Source organism: Spodoptera frugiperda, chromosome 20 (assembly GCF_023101765.2).
Source record: "Spodoptera frugiperda isolate SF20-4 chromosome 20, AGI-APGP_CSIRO_Sfru_2.0, whole genome shotgun sequence".
Taxonomy (NCBI): domain Eukaryota; kingdom Metazoa; phylum Arthropoda; class Insecta; order Lepidoptera; family Noctuidae; genus Spodoptera; species Spodoptera frugiperda.
The window spans coordinates 9,502,069-9,518,088 of NC_064231.1; the positions used below are offsets into that span (position 1 = coordinate 9,502,069).

The following is a 16,020-nucleotide window of genomic DNA, read 5'->3' on the forward strand; positions in this document are numbered from 1 at the left end:
AATTAAAACGTGCAACAGAATAAAACGTGCTTTACTTGACGTTTATAATTGAGTTTTTGCGGCGTGAAAATATAAATTTTATTTACCAGGTACTTTCTAACTATTTTCTTTAATTTATATCTTTATTAAGTAGAGTTATTTATACACGTTGCTAAAAATAAAATTTACGATAAATACAACCTACACGTATTTACGCTCTGTAGGATAGGTGGCTTTCTATTTTCGTATTCTATTCAATTTCGTTTCAATCCTAATTTCTATTACAACATAAGAGGTTTCATCAAATAAATGTTGCCACAGAGGAAATGAAGATTTGAAAAGCAGGTGTCCAAGGATTACTGGGAGATGGGGTCACGTCCGTACCACTGAAATGCGATGACAATGCAATCGTGTGCAATGTGCACTAACGTATTACACTTCCCACATAATCCACACTAATCGGGTACAAAGAGAGTCCGGATTAGGCGCCGGTAATAGGTTGGCCGAGTACATTTCTTTATCCGTCCTAAGTGGTAGGCTTTGGAGTTGCATTTCCCATATTTTTTTATATACTCTGCGTTAAACTGAATTGAGCTAATATTTGTGTTCGACAACATTCTGCACGACACTCATTAAACCCATAAAAGACTTGATAAACGCAGAAAAACTGACAAAAAATAAGGAATTAAACTACCAAGTAACTTCAACTCGGTTTTTTCATTTGCATAAAATTACTTGAACTCGAATATTTTTTTTTGCAACAAAAATCGTATCACTCTAGAGATGTTCCTTCGAAATTTAAATGAAGCTTGTTTATGAACTTACAACTTTTTCAATCCTAATGTAGGAACTTATTCGAAGCAAAATTAAAGTGTTTACGCTAGAACATTAACCGGATCCGCTGAAAGTTTATCTTAATTAATCTTTTAAGCTATTTAGTCAAAGAGAAGTAAATTCCGTTGGCCGCTTTATTGAATTCTAAGTCCGGAAAGTTGGCTTAAATAAGAAAGCATCGATACCCGACGTCTGAGCTCCGTGGTAGTCTTTAAACGATTTCCTAACTTAATATAAAGTTACAAGATTGTCTAGTGGGAACTCCACTCGGTTACACTTTTTACAAATAAGAAAATAATGCGGTTCGTAGGAAGCCTTGTGTTTTATTGCCAATTGATAGATTTCTTCGTCTTTAAGATTTCTATTAAACACTTAAATGTTCCACGTCAAGTAAAAAAATACATTTACCTTACAAACGATCGTTCTAATTATTTACCTAACTAATGAATGAACCTTCACGGAATAAAACCCTTTGGACTTCCACTTCGCCTAATCCCACTTTTATTTACTTTTTATCACAACTACGTTTCTAATTTAGATGCAAATGTATCTAAGTTTCGACGCATGCCATACTCGGTTTTATTCGAACACATTAGGGCCGAGATTGCCGCTGAAATTTTATATTCCGATGAAAATTGGCCATTATTCATTCAAGTGTACGTACGGCGAATTAGTCACGTAAATTACCATTGTAAATAGTCGTCGGAGGTAATAGCGAATATTGAATTATAGATGAAGTATTGGAAGTGGGAGATGAATCCAGTTTTTTTCTGTTGAAAACCCTGAGGGAAATTCCCGGCAGCGCTGCGGCTGCGAAGCCTTCAATTTATGCAGGGGGCCGCATTGCCGTCTATCCGGATGACAATCTTGACATACGGGAAGCGGATGAACAATGCAGTTTTGCTAGAGAATCAATAATAAGAAGATTTCACAGACTATTTGATCGCTTTGTGGGACGATTGTTACGACTACTTGTATTCTAAGAAAGTGTCAGCCTAAAGCAATTACCGAGTCTCAACCTAAATGAAATTTCAAACTAAGCGCTTAAGACCCTAAAGATTTCACAGTACAACTGCAAAATCCCACTGAAAGCGTGAACTTTAAAATTTATATCAAATTCACGACAACAACGAGTAAAATTATTACACAATCAAATCAACAGAATTGAGAATTTGAGTAAAACTGGATTGGGTGGCACAAATGGAAAATATGCCTGGTGTTTGCGTTATAAACTCGACCAATCACGTTGGCGCTAGCACAATGTGGGACTAAACGGCACGCCAACAAAAGAGCCGTAAAGAATGGGCCGCCGACACACTCACGCTAATAAAATAGTTCGGAGCAACAGGTCGCTACGGCCCGCGCGCTCCCAATACAATACTACCAACTATGAGTGTGTATCTGTGATTCCTCGTACCTCTTGCCAGTGTAAACCACTACTAGATAGATGGTGTATCATATTGAGTTTGTTGTGCGCCGATTTCTTTACCGAACGCGGTTCTCGGAGATTGAGCTGGATTTATTTTTGTACGATACATGTATCTGGACACGTTCTTTCTGTTTCATCTTAAGCTTACTCATCTACGAATAATTATAATTTATTTTCTGCTTCTACTCATAAAAATCATATTCAATTGGGTTCAAATTTGTATTACCAATCCGATCGACTATAAACACTTCTATAATACTTTATCCTACTCACTATCCTACTTCCACCAATCTGCTATTGGACACTTGATCACTGAACAGACAAATGAGACTATTATTAATATTAGTAACAATGGCCCATCACTATCCTCTTTGGCTCCCTCTATTACCCGCCACGTTATCGAGAGCCCTCGACGTGCAAGCGGCATTGTTTTATCGGACGCACTCGAACGGCCTTTAAGATACGTTATATTTTGATTAAAAGCACTTGTGAAGCGTTCCACGGGAGTGATTTATACTGAAAATACATTATTTTAACAAACTAATGGATTGCAATAAAAGTCTCAAGTAACTGTTACTTATAGAATTGTGTAAGTATACGTTGATATAGTTTTCGCTCCTGAGTTCACAACATACTCTAAATTCGCAAATCCGTAGTACAAATATCTAAGAACAGCAAAACTTACAAGTTGTGCAAGAAATATTCAAAGGGCGAGTCTAGACGAAAGTTCGGAGCACACAAAACAATCTTGTTAAAGTGTACCTGTACGTTAACTAAAGCTATTTACAGGACAGCAAGAAAGACGGTCGCACTGAGCTCCCTAATTCCCGGGTCGCGTGTACCTTGCGGTTCCACCACAGGATTTACAAGTTTTCTTCTATTGGTCCAAATGCTTATTTCTGTTAAGGTCCGCTACGACTTACATAACTTTCACCCACCGTGTTTTCACAAAGTTAGCTTTCGCCAACCCTTTGATATTTTGTCGATTTGTGGTTTTCCTTCTTGTGGCAACTACCACAAGGAAATTCGCTTGTTGAATAAACTTATCCTTACAATCCATTGTTACCCCGAGCCCCTTCGAACTATCTGATAACTATGTATGGAATCAATAAAAACATTTTACGTGTTTTTTTAGGACGATCCGTCACTGTGTCGCATTGCTCGGAGGCATGATTATTCCTTTACATACGTCGGGAGACGGCAGATTTAAGACAACAACAAGTTTTAAACAAGATGAAAAGACATGCTTTAATTTGTGGACAAACAAAGCGGACGATGTTTAACGTTCAGCCGCAGCCGACAAAGAACAATCTATTAAACAAAACAGCGAGTACATTGGGAGGGAACGCGGCAGTAAGTGAGGAGTGACAAAACTTGAGCCGGCGACTAATTAGCAATACAAACATGAATCAGAGGCTATTAGTTGTAATTGAATTGTCGCTGGCGGCAAAGTTGTCGCCGCCGCGAATTTAAATATCGCGCTTTACGAGGTTCTAGCACTTTTGCTCGCTGGATTACTACGTATTTTATAATTGCAACTACTAAGGCTATTCTTTTCGAAGAATAAAGACTACATAGGTTTTTAAATATAATGTCGATATCAATTATATTGTTTGGCTGTTACTTTCATATAATAACTTTTTTACGTTTAATTTTATATTTAAAACACGAAATTTAAATTTCTCACCTTGCTGTTTTTACAAGTTAAAAGTATAATTATCTTTACGTCCATGTTATTTTAAAATACGCAAAAAATATTGTAAGGTCCACGAGAATGAATTTAATATTAAAAGCTTCGCCATTAATATGAGAACGGTCCGGTCAAAAAAATATTGGGAACAGTTACGTAACAATGACGATTTTCATGTTTAAATAATATCCTTTATGCGAATTGTAAGTGCGCGGTAACCAAGTTTATAAAACGCGTATTTCCGAAACGCAAACATGTCATTCAATTCGAACATTGAATTTCAATACGGTCATTGTTTTCGGATCGGCTAATAAATATTCATAGCAAACAAATGACGCTAAATTACTGCGGCAACTTTACCCGATTGGGAGCCCTTTAGGGCGCGAGCTCGCGACAATTTTTCACTGTAATATTATAAAACACTTCTCTCGTTGCTCAGACAAAATTATCTCCCCCATTGACTAAATTTTTCACGGCAAGTTTGACTTCAATCCATTACATTTTTTCAGTTTTATCTTGAAACCGTCACGACAAAGTTGGATTGTGTTAATTGGGAGGCTGGGTACTTTTTGTTACAACATTTTGTGTACACGAGAAATGTTTTAAATGAAAAATTTCAGCTTTGAATAGTTTGCGGTTGTTGCTTTTGAAGTCTTTTTTTATTTATTTTTTTGTTTAATTAATTAGAAGTAACTCCTGACCTTATCTGTTTCATTTGCGTAGTACATTGTGGCCTGATTGTTGGCAATTCCTATTATCAAATCACAATACACTTGGAAACTTTGTTATGGGCCACTTAATAAGTTTAAACATACGAGTCCACTAATTATGTTACCCGCAGTGTCCTATCTGTGCGCGTGCTAATTACCTCACATACATACGTCATACGGTACGTTTGATGACGTCACATATCTGAACCATCTCGTCCTTAATATACTTGTGGGGCAAGTATAAATTAGAAGTTGAGTTTCATTCCCCTGTACCAACATTTGAACTTTACTTAAGGGCCCCCGAAACTCGTGCGGGTGTGCATTTTTAAACAGGTTAAACAATAAAGTGAACTACCGTTCGCTTTGTTTAACCACGATTGATTATGGTTCATTAATTATTTAGATTTTAAATCAATTCACGACAAAGTCGGGAAATTGTTGTACTTGAAAGCTTTTTCAACTTTTTGGTACATTTACAACATTTACAGGTACGGTACGGTACATTTGGGTAACACACACACAGAAAGAGAAACAATTGAAAAGCTCACTTGGCCCTTGGTACATATTCACCAATTATGTATGTCGTCATCATGTCAGTTCAGCACAAATAACCTTAATACAATCATGATGATAATCCAATGCCACACAAAAATAATTCTCAAGATATTCTAGCCTTGAAACCAACTGAAACACTAGCCAATTCCCAGGCATTGAGCCCAAATATCGAACCACCTTGTCATTACCATTCGTATTCAGTAATCGCAAGATCGAAGATGTCTTTAGGGAAATACAACTCATCAGCCAATGAGAAGAAATTCATTTTCGAAAATATTCTTTAGTCGGAATTCTTCTAAAAGTCATTAGGTTTAAGTATCTACAACCAACTTATCAAAGTAGCCTATTTTGTCAAATGTCTTTATGCATTTTCATCTTTATTGCAAGACCATAAGATTGGAAATGTAATATGAAAATAGTATATTTGGTATTTATTTTGGTATAGATTGACGAGCTGCTGTTGATATGTTTAGAACTAAACTACACAAGTTATTATTTAACTAGCTCTTTGTTTGCGAAAATTCATAATTTAAATAGAAGAAGAGTTACGCAATTTAGTCTTCTGTTTAAGCACTAATGCCTTCAAGGCATAATAATAGTAAACACATTACTATTTACGTACTAATTGTGAGTAAGTAGTCATTAATTAAACCACGTTATCATCTAGACAAACTGAATCATACTACAATTCCAAAAATATAATGAGAAACACAAGTTATGACTACAAAAACGACCCTTAAAAGTCAGTCAGCATTTTTCAAATATAATTGTGCCGATATACCAGGCACGCAGATTCAAGAGACAGTTTGTATGAGCTCTCAATTGCTTGACTCAGCTGAGAAGGGATTAGGTTGCTTGTCGCACGCACTCAGAATCCTCTGGAACACAGAGACCTCCCCGAAATTTAGGGATTAAATCCTCTTTTTGGGGTAAATAGTACAAAGAGTTTGATTTAGACATATTTCTGTTAAATCATATTTTAGTTTGATTTTCATATCATTACTTAAAAGAAGTAATAACCAGTTTTATGTTTAATTATATAAAAATATAAAATCAAATATTTTATGGATCGTAAATCATTGATCAGCTCGTCTTTTTTTTAAAACAAGGACCAGTAAATCTGTAACCATAGGTATAAAAATAACTTCACTGTTTTAAACATCAATTTTCACGTACATTGACTTTGTCAAAAAGTTTTTCTATCACAGAAATCGCTGATAGCTGTGAGTACTATGTAGCTGAGAAAAACGATCATTTCAACGGCGTCTACTAAAACTATAAAGGTCCCATTTCCTAAATCATGAAGGAAACTTTGACCGATTGCCGTAAACTGATATAATATTTATCCTTAGATTGCTTTTCCTCAAAAAAAAGAATGGCAACACATTGTTTGTTGTGGACAAACATTATTCCGGAATCGGATCGGTTCCAATAATGTTTTTGACGTACATTTTCTACCAAACAGTTATTCGTTCTCATTTAAAAACTATCCTCTTGGCCGTAACTCCACATTAAACAACTACACAATTAATTAAGCGCTATTTCATAATTAGTACTCAGTGAAAAGTTATTTAAACAGCGAACCTAGTCAATGTTTATCTTGATATTTTTCACATGATACAAGTCTGAGAGTTAATTAACTTAATCAAAGTAGTGTACTGAATATCAAGTACTAAAAACTAAGGAGGATTTCTAGAAATAGTTACCACATACGTCTAAACTTCATAGAGGAGTAAAGTTAGTAAGGAGCATGTTTTCTACAAACATAATGTGTAGCAGGGACGTAAGGGCTATATCACACTGGGACACCATGGCGGCGTCACCAGTCGCCGCTACCAACAAAATGTATATAGCTTTATAGATAGTTAGACACAATCTGGCGGCGCGACCAGCTCGAACGGTAGCAAATAATGTTACTGGCCGCGCATCAATGCTGGTCACGCCACCACTAATTACTAAAGTGCTGTTTGGTGTATCACTCACTCAGTCGCCAGTCCGGCCGCCAGTGTTATCTCTTCGAGGTTCATTTTGATACTGTCGCAGTGTGGTGACGCGACTTTGGTGTCTGTATGATGTATAATTTGGTAGCTTACGGACACCAACACGCGTGTTTGGTTGCGCCACCACAGTGTCCCGGTGAAAAATAGCCCTAAGGCGGAGGCTGTCCTGAGTCAGACTTTATCTGATCTAGCCCCTGGATTAATTAACTTAAATGCAACAAGTCCGAGTTTGCGCTGCTCTCGAGATAGTCTGTCGCGTGTTTTATTATGGAAGCTACTGAATTAAGTAAGTAGAGTCACCGAGGATTATATTACGTTTCGTTATAGCGTCGCGACAGATTTGTATGCAAACTTCGCTAATAATTGCTTTTTGATGTCATTAAATGAAGATAGTTTTGAGTGCAATGAAATTTGCAAATGGATTTCGAATTTTATTGTGACTAAGTAAATGTTGACGTAGAATTTATTAGATAAAGTTTGCTTTTATGTTCTAAGTAAAGTGTTAACATGAATTTAAGACAGATATGTATCGGTTCTATTCATTTAATTTGTGATTAACTTAAAAAGCAACGAATAGTCGTTTGCTTTACTGTAAACCCTAACTAGAACAAAACACCGAGCTCTTTAATATGGAATTTTATTGTCCACATTGGAAAATGAATTGAATTTTTCATTCAGTATTCTCATTTGAAGATGAAGCTTGACATTTGGTGGTGGACATTGAATAAACAATACGGTACTAATTGTATTGCAAGTGCACTTTTTTAGACGCGACCAAAATTGGCCGAATACTTTTTCACGACCATTAAAAAGCTATTTTGATACATATATCTTCCAAATGTAGTAATTATTTGAACAATAAAGATAATAATATAAAGAGCTACAATTTATTGGAAGAGAAATCGTCGCCGTTGTATCGGATCCGTCGGAGGGACCCGACGACGTCCGTTATTGGGACTCTGGGCTTACTCTCACCAATTTATACGATACATTCAAATTTATGCCGTATAGTATTGTAATAAGAGTCGGGTATGGTGCAAAGATAAAGTTGCTAAGTTATACGGAAGCGGCCTAATGACGACATGGACTACAATAGCACGTGTGGCCCCTTGTTATTGGTATCTGACCTGACCGCTACGAGCGATTTGTCTAAATGAGATCCGGACCTCTTCTCCAATGCTTTGTTATTTTTTTCGTACGTTGCCCTCGCCTTGACATATTCCGTAGAAACTGCTCGTTTTCCCTGATTTAATAGATTTTGGCAGTTGATGTCTAAACTTTTTACTGTGGCTTTCAAAAGACGATCTCTGAAGTGAAGTTTTTATTGCTTTTATATAGTCCCATAACAAATAGTTGCCGTACTTCCAGTTGTATGTCGACATTAGTTTGATTCCCTTAATGGGAACATTGCGTAGCTTAAGTGATGTACCAAAGGTTACTAGTCATATTTCACACGATTTATTACAAAAGTAAACGATGATGTTGCTGGAAAATTAGATGATAAATTAAAGAACCTTTACGTAACATTAAACTATAATGAAATAACGTTGTTAAATAGAGAAGTTTAAGGAACGAATGCCTTTGGGCCTAGATTTTGTGTTTGAATCCATCATGGCAATTTGAGCCCACAGTCGTAACTGTTAGGGGTTATAACAGCTTCACAGTTAACAGTTATAGGTACCTGAGTCCACCGCAACTACCGTAATCCCGTAGACCGGCGATTAATCTTCGTTCCGGCTCTCACGAGGTGGTTTGTTGTGGGTAAATTTGTGGGGATGGCTGCGATTTGCTGGCCATGGGCCCCGTGGGCCGAGTACATCATATATTAATCCTTTGTTGGTTTAATCGCCTCTTTTATCGATGCTAGATTACTGGCAAAACGCGACGTAAAGCCAAATTGATAACTAATGGGTGCAAACCGACAATGGTGTACTGTGTAACAACTACCAAATAACTGTTTGTTTTTAGACTACGTACTTACGCCACTCAGAAATGATTGATGATGTTCATCTGTAATATCAAGTCTGAGCTGACACGCATAATAAATGTCGTGGAGCAAATTACATCAAAAAGAACTTCCCCTTAGAACAAAAATCAGTAATAACGTCCAAAAATACGATAATTATACGCGTGTGTGTGCTTTGAATATTTGAACACAGTTCTCGAAACGTAAACATACACATTAGGTGAGCATTGTTTTTTAGTAATCTGTGGTGTATCGTATCGTAGGCAAAGCGCGGAGGGCGGGCTCGGTGTCACGTGACGCCGCGGCGCCCCGCCCGCCTAATGTTTCACTCGCGTTACTGTGACAACTTCTACCTTTTACCAAATTGTATTTTCGTGTTCGGCCGAGTTTTCCTTATAAATACTGTCATTAAGACAGCGACACGGTGACAGGTGCTAATGTTTGTGAAAGTATCGAACCCATTTGTAAATAATGTAAACAATATATGTTATGACTTATGACATTTACTGACACCTCGTGAGATTGGAATCGATTTTTATTTTACTGCGGAATTCAATTTACCTTCGAAATTTGAGAAATTCAAGAGCAATAATACAACACGAGAACTTGTAATCCTATTTAATTCTTGTAACAATACACATGGATGTTAATACGTAGATTGATAAATTCTCAAGTAAATTATACTCGATCCCATATGCCGGGGGTATTAAACGGATAAAGTATAAGCCCACGAATGATGTTAGATACGACTATAACGACAAGAACTTCCACGAATAAATTAGTAAGAGGGGAATTGTGGAGCGGGCAAAACGCTTGTTATCTCCATTCGCGATTTTACAGCTCCCAGGGAACAAAATCTTTGGAGTAATTATTCGAATCTGGAGTTTGAGGGACGCTGGATAAAAAAGGTGAAATTTTCACAAAAATGTTCGAGGAAAATTAATGTGCGAACATATAGGCACGATAGCAACGAAACGTCAATGTTAAAACGTCGAGACAAAAATATAAGTCAGTGTTAATTTTTATCAGTGTCGGCGCCGGCGAAATGTGTCATTTAGCGTGTCCGATATCGCGTCCGTAAAATGTACATAGCTCATGACGGTAACTTTAAAATGGACCCTAAAAGACGAGAAGAAGGTAGCACGGGGAGCGTCATTATGAGGCCCCACGTCATTTGTTTATTAAACATCCTGCGAGGTGGAACAGAATAATGGTACGGTAGACTTTGTCACGGCCGCTTTACCCTGAAATTAAATCGTAATGATGATGCGAACCTCACTCGCCTCCGTTTTCGGCACCCCCCAGCCCACCGTTATTAAGTCCCTGTCGTCTTGAGGTCAAAATGAATAGGTTTTTTAAAAGCCTACCAGGTATGACAACTGTCATAGTTATGAAAGGAATCGCGTTGAGTGGTCTACCGCTACCGAGGTACATATAAAATGTAAAAATGAAAAGGTTTTTTTTTATTATACTTTACGGTCACGAGTATTTTGTGACGAAGTGAATATGTTTGGACCTTCATTAACATTAAGAACAACTTTTTGAAATATGTAGAAGCTTTAAAAATTCTTAAACACAAAACATACACACTTACTATGATTGCTTGTGATTGTAGTAAGTTTTCATTTAATCCCGTTTCGTATAATTCACATAAGCTTAGAGGATACAGGAGAACGTGAAAAGAGTAATTTAAAAGTCGCCAAGTACTCGTAACAACAGGGGATACACCTTGCTTCGGAAGACTTTGAAATAGGAAATTGAAATTATCAGCAGACCGTTAAGATTTATTTCGGCTTCTGCGAAAGAATTTTAATTAAAAAGTTGTTAGAAAAATTTCGCAAAGAATATGTAATCTGTTGTTAGATGAATTATTTCATAATTGGTCGTTAATTGTGCCCAAATTAGAGAGTTGGCAAACTTTTTTACAACTTATAGGTACATCTATTTTGGAAGTGGGGCAATTACTTATTAATTTTTTCATCTAAGTACTTATGATATTTGTTTTTGTTATAATATTAAGTCTGAGGGCGCGAGGGACTCGGCAGACAGCATGCGGCCTTTTGTTAATTATGTCATAAACTCATAATTACATTTTTAATACGGCTTAATGTTTTGAATTTTACTGGGTAAAAAAATCCTGCAAAACAATTGTATTAAGTTGTAAAAAATTCTTGTGAAAACCTTGTACGGTAGCTTTTTCCATGTGCATATGTATAAACCAGGAAAATATTATGAAACTTTTCTAAAACTGTATTTTCAAGGTTTCAGCCTAAAACAGCGTCAGGCGTTACGCGTTGCGGCGCGGCCGTATTCAATTAGCAAACACGATTAAATTTTTACGCGACTTAAAAATACTTCCCCTGTAACCTATTTCTGGTTGTTTAGTACCTACTATCCACTGCAAAACAATTTTATTAGGATAAAAAAGTTTAACCAACAAACTTAAAGGTTTAATGAATTTCTCTTTTAATGGAAAAATTATGTCGGAAAATATTCAAAGTACGATAAAATAATGATTACAGCTTCAATATTTTAGTTTGTTTACGTTACCAAACGTACCTACGAAGTCGGTACAAGTTAATGACATTAGTAAAATAATCCGTGAGGATCTTTATTAAGACGTAAAAATAGAATATTGCTGCCGTAATAAACTGCAGGCCTGTCTGCGGTAGGGGTTCGCGGAGCGGGAAAATAAAACCAATATAGAATTACTGGACTCGGTAAATAGAAAATATATGCGAAAATACCCAATCATTATGGTCCGGTTAGTTGAATGGAATGAAATAAATAATTGGAGAGGGTTCGCTCTTATCTCCTAATCATTATTTTTGTCAAATAAGACAGCTAGGATCCTCAAATTCAGTTTTAAGAGGTTATTAAATATGATATCTCTTCTACTTTCGTTGAAAATATTTTCTTTTCGTTCGTAACTCAGGCAGTCGCTCAATTGAAGACTCGTTCCACTCGCAAACAAAACAACATCACCGAATCTCCGCGAACAGAAAAATAGAATTACGTGCACTCGTCCGCGCCAATTATACTCGCGATGCATGCAAAACGGCTCGAATCAGATTCTGTAGTGCCGACCTGTGTCAGCAAGTTGAAGTACAAACATAAATCTACAACAACCCCCCCTGGGGAATAAGTGTGGAGTAATTTGCGAGCACACGAGCTTGCTTCGTCGCGAACATTAACTATTAAATTCGTTGCATATTAAACTACAACCTTAGCGCTGTAATCCAGAACCACCTGAACGTTAGGTTCGTTCTCGCGAGGCTCTTCAATGCTTCTTAAGTAACTTATGAGTTTTGAAACTTTACTGGAATCGATATTGAGCACTGGGCTCGTTTATTGTGGCAAAATACTCAGCAGCACATTGCCAACTCAAATAATGTAACAGAACAGTAGAATGTTACATTTTTGGATAGAATAAAATAAAATAAATTAAATTCAGGAAAACAAGAAACAAATGAGATGAACCATCGACGTCAAGGGTGCAAATCTCAGGTGATTCGAAAGTTCTCAAAGTAAGGAGAAGTTATGTCGAAAAATGCCCTCTTTGTTTCCGACAGGCAACAGGCCCTCTCTGTTCTGGTCGAGAGTACGGAACCCCACTTGACACGCTTCATTTTTACCTTTTCTTTAAATTGAAACTGGAGCGAGGGTGCTCTTTCTATGCGCCGTGTATCAGCCTTCATTATGAATTAACAAGATTTTTCTGAACATTATTTTATACATTTCAACTCAATCCTGTAAACTTGGGCTGCTATGGACACGTGTGATTGATGTTCAAATTGTTGGAACTTACTAAACTGGATTTCTCAATACGCGCCACACATGAGCACTGACCGAATAAAAAACACGATATTTATACCTCACCAGTGGTTATATGCAATAGAATCGACAGAAACTAGTAATAAATTGAAGCTATTAAGTAGGTTTCACGCGGTACATGACTAGTTCGACGTGGGTCTTGTAATCAGAACCGTTGTAATAGCGGTGCTGGGGCATATATCATGCTATTTCCCATAAAATTTCCCATGTTGGTGGATATTCTACGCGCACGGAGAACAACTTTTCCCATCGGGTGCGGTGCACTGCGGCCGTGGCAATGCACTTTCGCTGACCCCTTGGTTCCTCCCACGGCAGCTATCTCTTTCACTCTCCCAACTTTCTTCGAGGGATGTCTCGCTCGCTCACGGTTGCGCCTGCGCTTCCCGGGTACCGAGGTAATAACATTCTACGACGCGGTACGCCGCCGTGTGGAACGGGTTCTGTCGATGACTTCGACGATTATTTGTATGAAAGACAATGGTCAGCGTGTATGCGTTTAAGAGACTGCTTTTAAATGCAGCCACACACGTACCTTCATATTAAATGTAGATATGTTACCAGTCATTAAAAGCACAACGTTGTAATTTGTGATAGTAAAAACTTTGAAGTCTATCTCTGTTCAAATTACTCGACTGGTCATAAAAGAAATAATAAATTAAAGGTTCAACCAAAATTGACATAAATCTCAACATACATGCATAATTTCGAGTAAGCAAAGCAGTTACTCAACATACGAGCAATTGAGTAGTGTTGAGAGTCAGTCGACGTAAGTGGAATAACTTTCTTGGTTACGAGAACGTCTCGACTGTCTTTGTTAACGCCCTGTACAGTTACGCTTATCTAGTTGCATTCCAGGTGAATGATCTTCGCACACGATACTCTTAAACTTTAACTCTCGAGACGACAAACCTCGCAAACGTCAGACTGCATAATATTGTACACGTATATACCGCACGCCTGCAACCGAACCGGTGTAAAATTCTTCTAAATTTCACTATACATCTTTGTAACTGGTACAGTATCACAAACGTGACTCAAGTTACGGATTACGTGGGAGAGCACTGGAATGGTCTGAACTGTTTACGAGAGAGATGTTAAGTATCCAATCGGGCGTCACTGATATTTCGACTTTATCTATCAAAAATTTAGGACGACATTCGTTAGCATCACACTCAGGGGGACGTCGTTCTAGGCTTGCGAGCATATCGCCTAGCTAGTTACCAAACGCTCAAACGGGAATGTCGCAGTCGCTGTATTATGAGACGTAGGGCCCAGGATTTGGGTGCACATTCGATCGCATCAGCAGTGACCGTATGAGGGAATGCGTCTGGCAACATTCCATCGCACAATGAGTAATTTAAAAATTCAAAAACTCGTCGAGCCTCGGCGTGAGCGAGGTGAGGCGATCCAACGAGTGCCGCTCTGCAATTGAGACTGTTATCTGCCTGCATGCTGCTACACAACGTACATACATACGAGGGAATAATCCGCGCCGCTGAATAACACGGTTACCTAAATATAAACTCAGCTATCGAAACGTACGCTGCAATCGAATAGAAACGAACGTATCGAAATTGTAACTACAAATAAAAGTGAGCTATTCGTTACATACAATATAACTTCATCTCTTATTCCGGGAACATTCGAATAGGAGCAGATCAGAGCGCACCGGAAGGGTTTCTTGAATCTAATATCGGATGGAAGTAAAAAAGGAATGAGATAGTTGTACGTGAAACTCGATCTCATTGCTAATTGGTAAACATACGGCGAACAAATCGCGCGCGATCGTCCGAAGCTAGCTCTACTATTTTTAAATGAAATTCTTTCCACTCATATATTCCCAAGCACAATTACATCGTAGTCCAGTTACGTTGGTTTTCGGAATTCCCAAACAGGTTGTAGAATTTGATTGCGATTTAATTATTCAACATTCATTCGATGCATATCCTACGTGTCGATACACAGCAATGTTGTCATATTTCAATCTTACATTCTTGCAATGTTTGTGTCGGGAGGGTTTGGTGCTCAGTTAATTAATTTTGCCACTTTGTATCAGATATTTGAATTACACTTTCTGATTAACAAAACGAGTATATTCTATAATTACAGTATAAATGTACGCTTCATATTAAATTAAAGTAATAAGCAGTGTTGAAACTTAAAAACTATAAATGATATAATTACAGTTATTAGTAATTATAAACTCGAGGTGTACGAACGAATCTTGAGGCTTAACCAGCTTGAAAATGGTTCATCGACAGGAAAATAAACATAGACCTAATTTTATTTACATCAGAGTTTAAAATAGCTTGATTGCGGCAGTTTAATTTCCAGAGATGGATGTTTGAGTAGGAACTTGAGTCTTAGTGGGTGGTTTTTAAGTTTCAATTTAGCGAGACGTTGGAGATGGTGGGTGGGCTGCAGAGAATATTGGGCACTGAATCAGTCTGGGAGAGTTTAAATTCATTGGAGTTACATTTGAAGTTTTTCGCCGACGGGTGCAATGGGAACACGTTAGAGTGAGGTGGTAAAAACTCGGCCGTAATTAGTCTTTGGATTCGAACCGTGAACAGATGCGGGGGAGGGCTGAGTGCCCGCGGAGGGCCGGTGCGTCCGACTCTGACTGCTGAATCACATTTTTCGATGGCAACGAGAAATATTTACACTATGATTTGAGTTTCGTTTGCATCACTGAGCCGTGGAATCGCGGTTCATTCTGAAAGAAACCACAGGACTGATTGCTATTTCATGTTCCTGGCTGATAATATTCATATTATTTAGTTCTAACTAAAATTCCGTTCAAACTGTAATTACGAAAATTTTGTGATAAGTCTCAAACAATTAGGCACACAAAAACGTAAAAGATCGCTATCTAGTAATTGATCGTAAAAATATTTTTCAACTTTAATCAATTCTACAGTAATACTATTACGTGTACGTCTAACGTGTTCATAAATAAATACAGTCAATACATAACAAACAGAAAAAACTGAGTTTTTACCAATATCTGTCTATTTCACTAC

The 16,020-nt window shown here is 37.5% G+C and overlaps 1 protein-coding gene across 8 annotated transcripts in view; it reads right to left on the bottom strand.

The window, feature by feature from the left end:
• The window catches only part of LOC118282293 (polypyrimidine tract-binding protein 1), a 382,932-nt gene that overhangs the window by 95,335 nt on the left and 271,577 nt on the right, over positions 1 to 16,020 (bottom strand). The window lies entirely within an intron of this gene.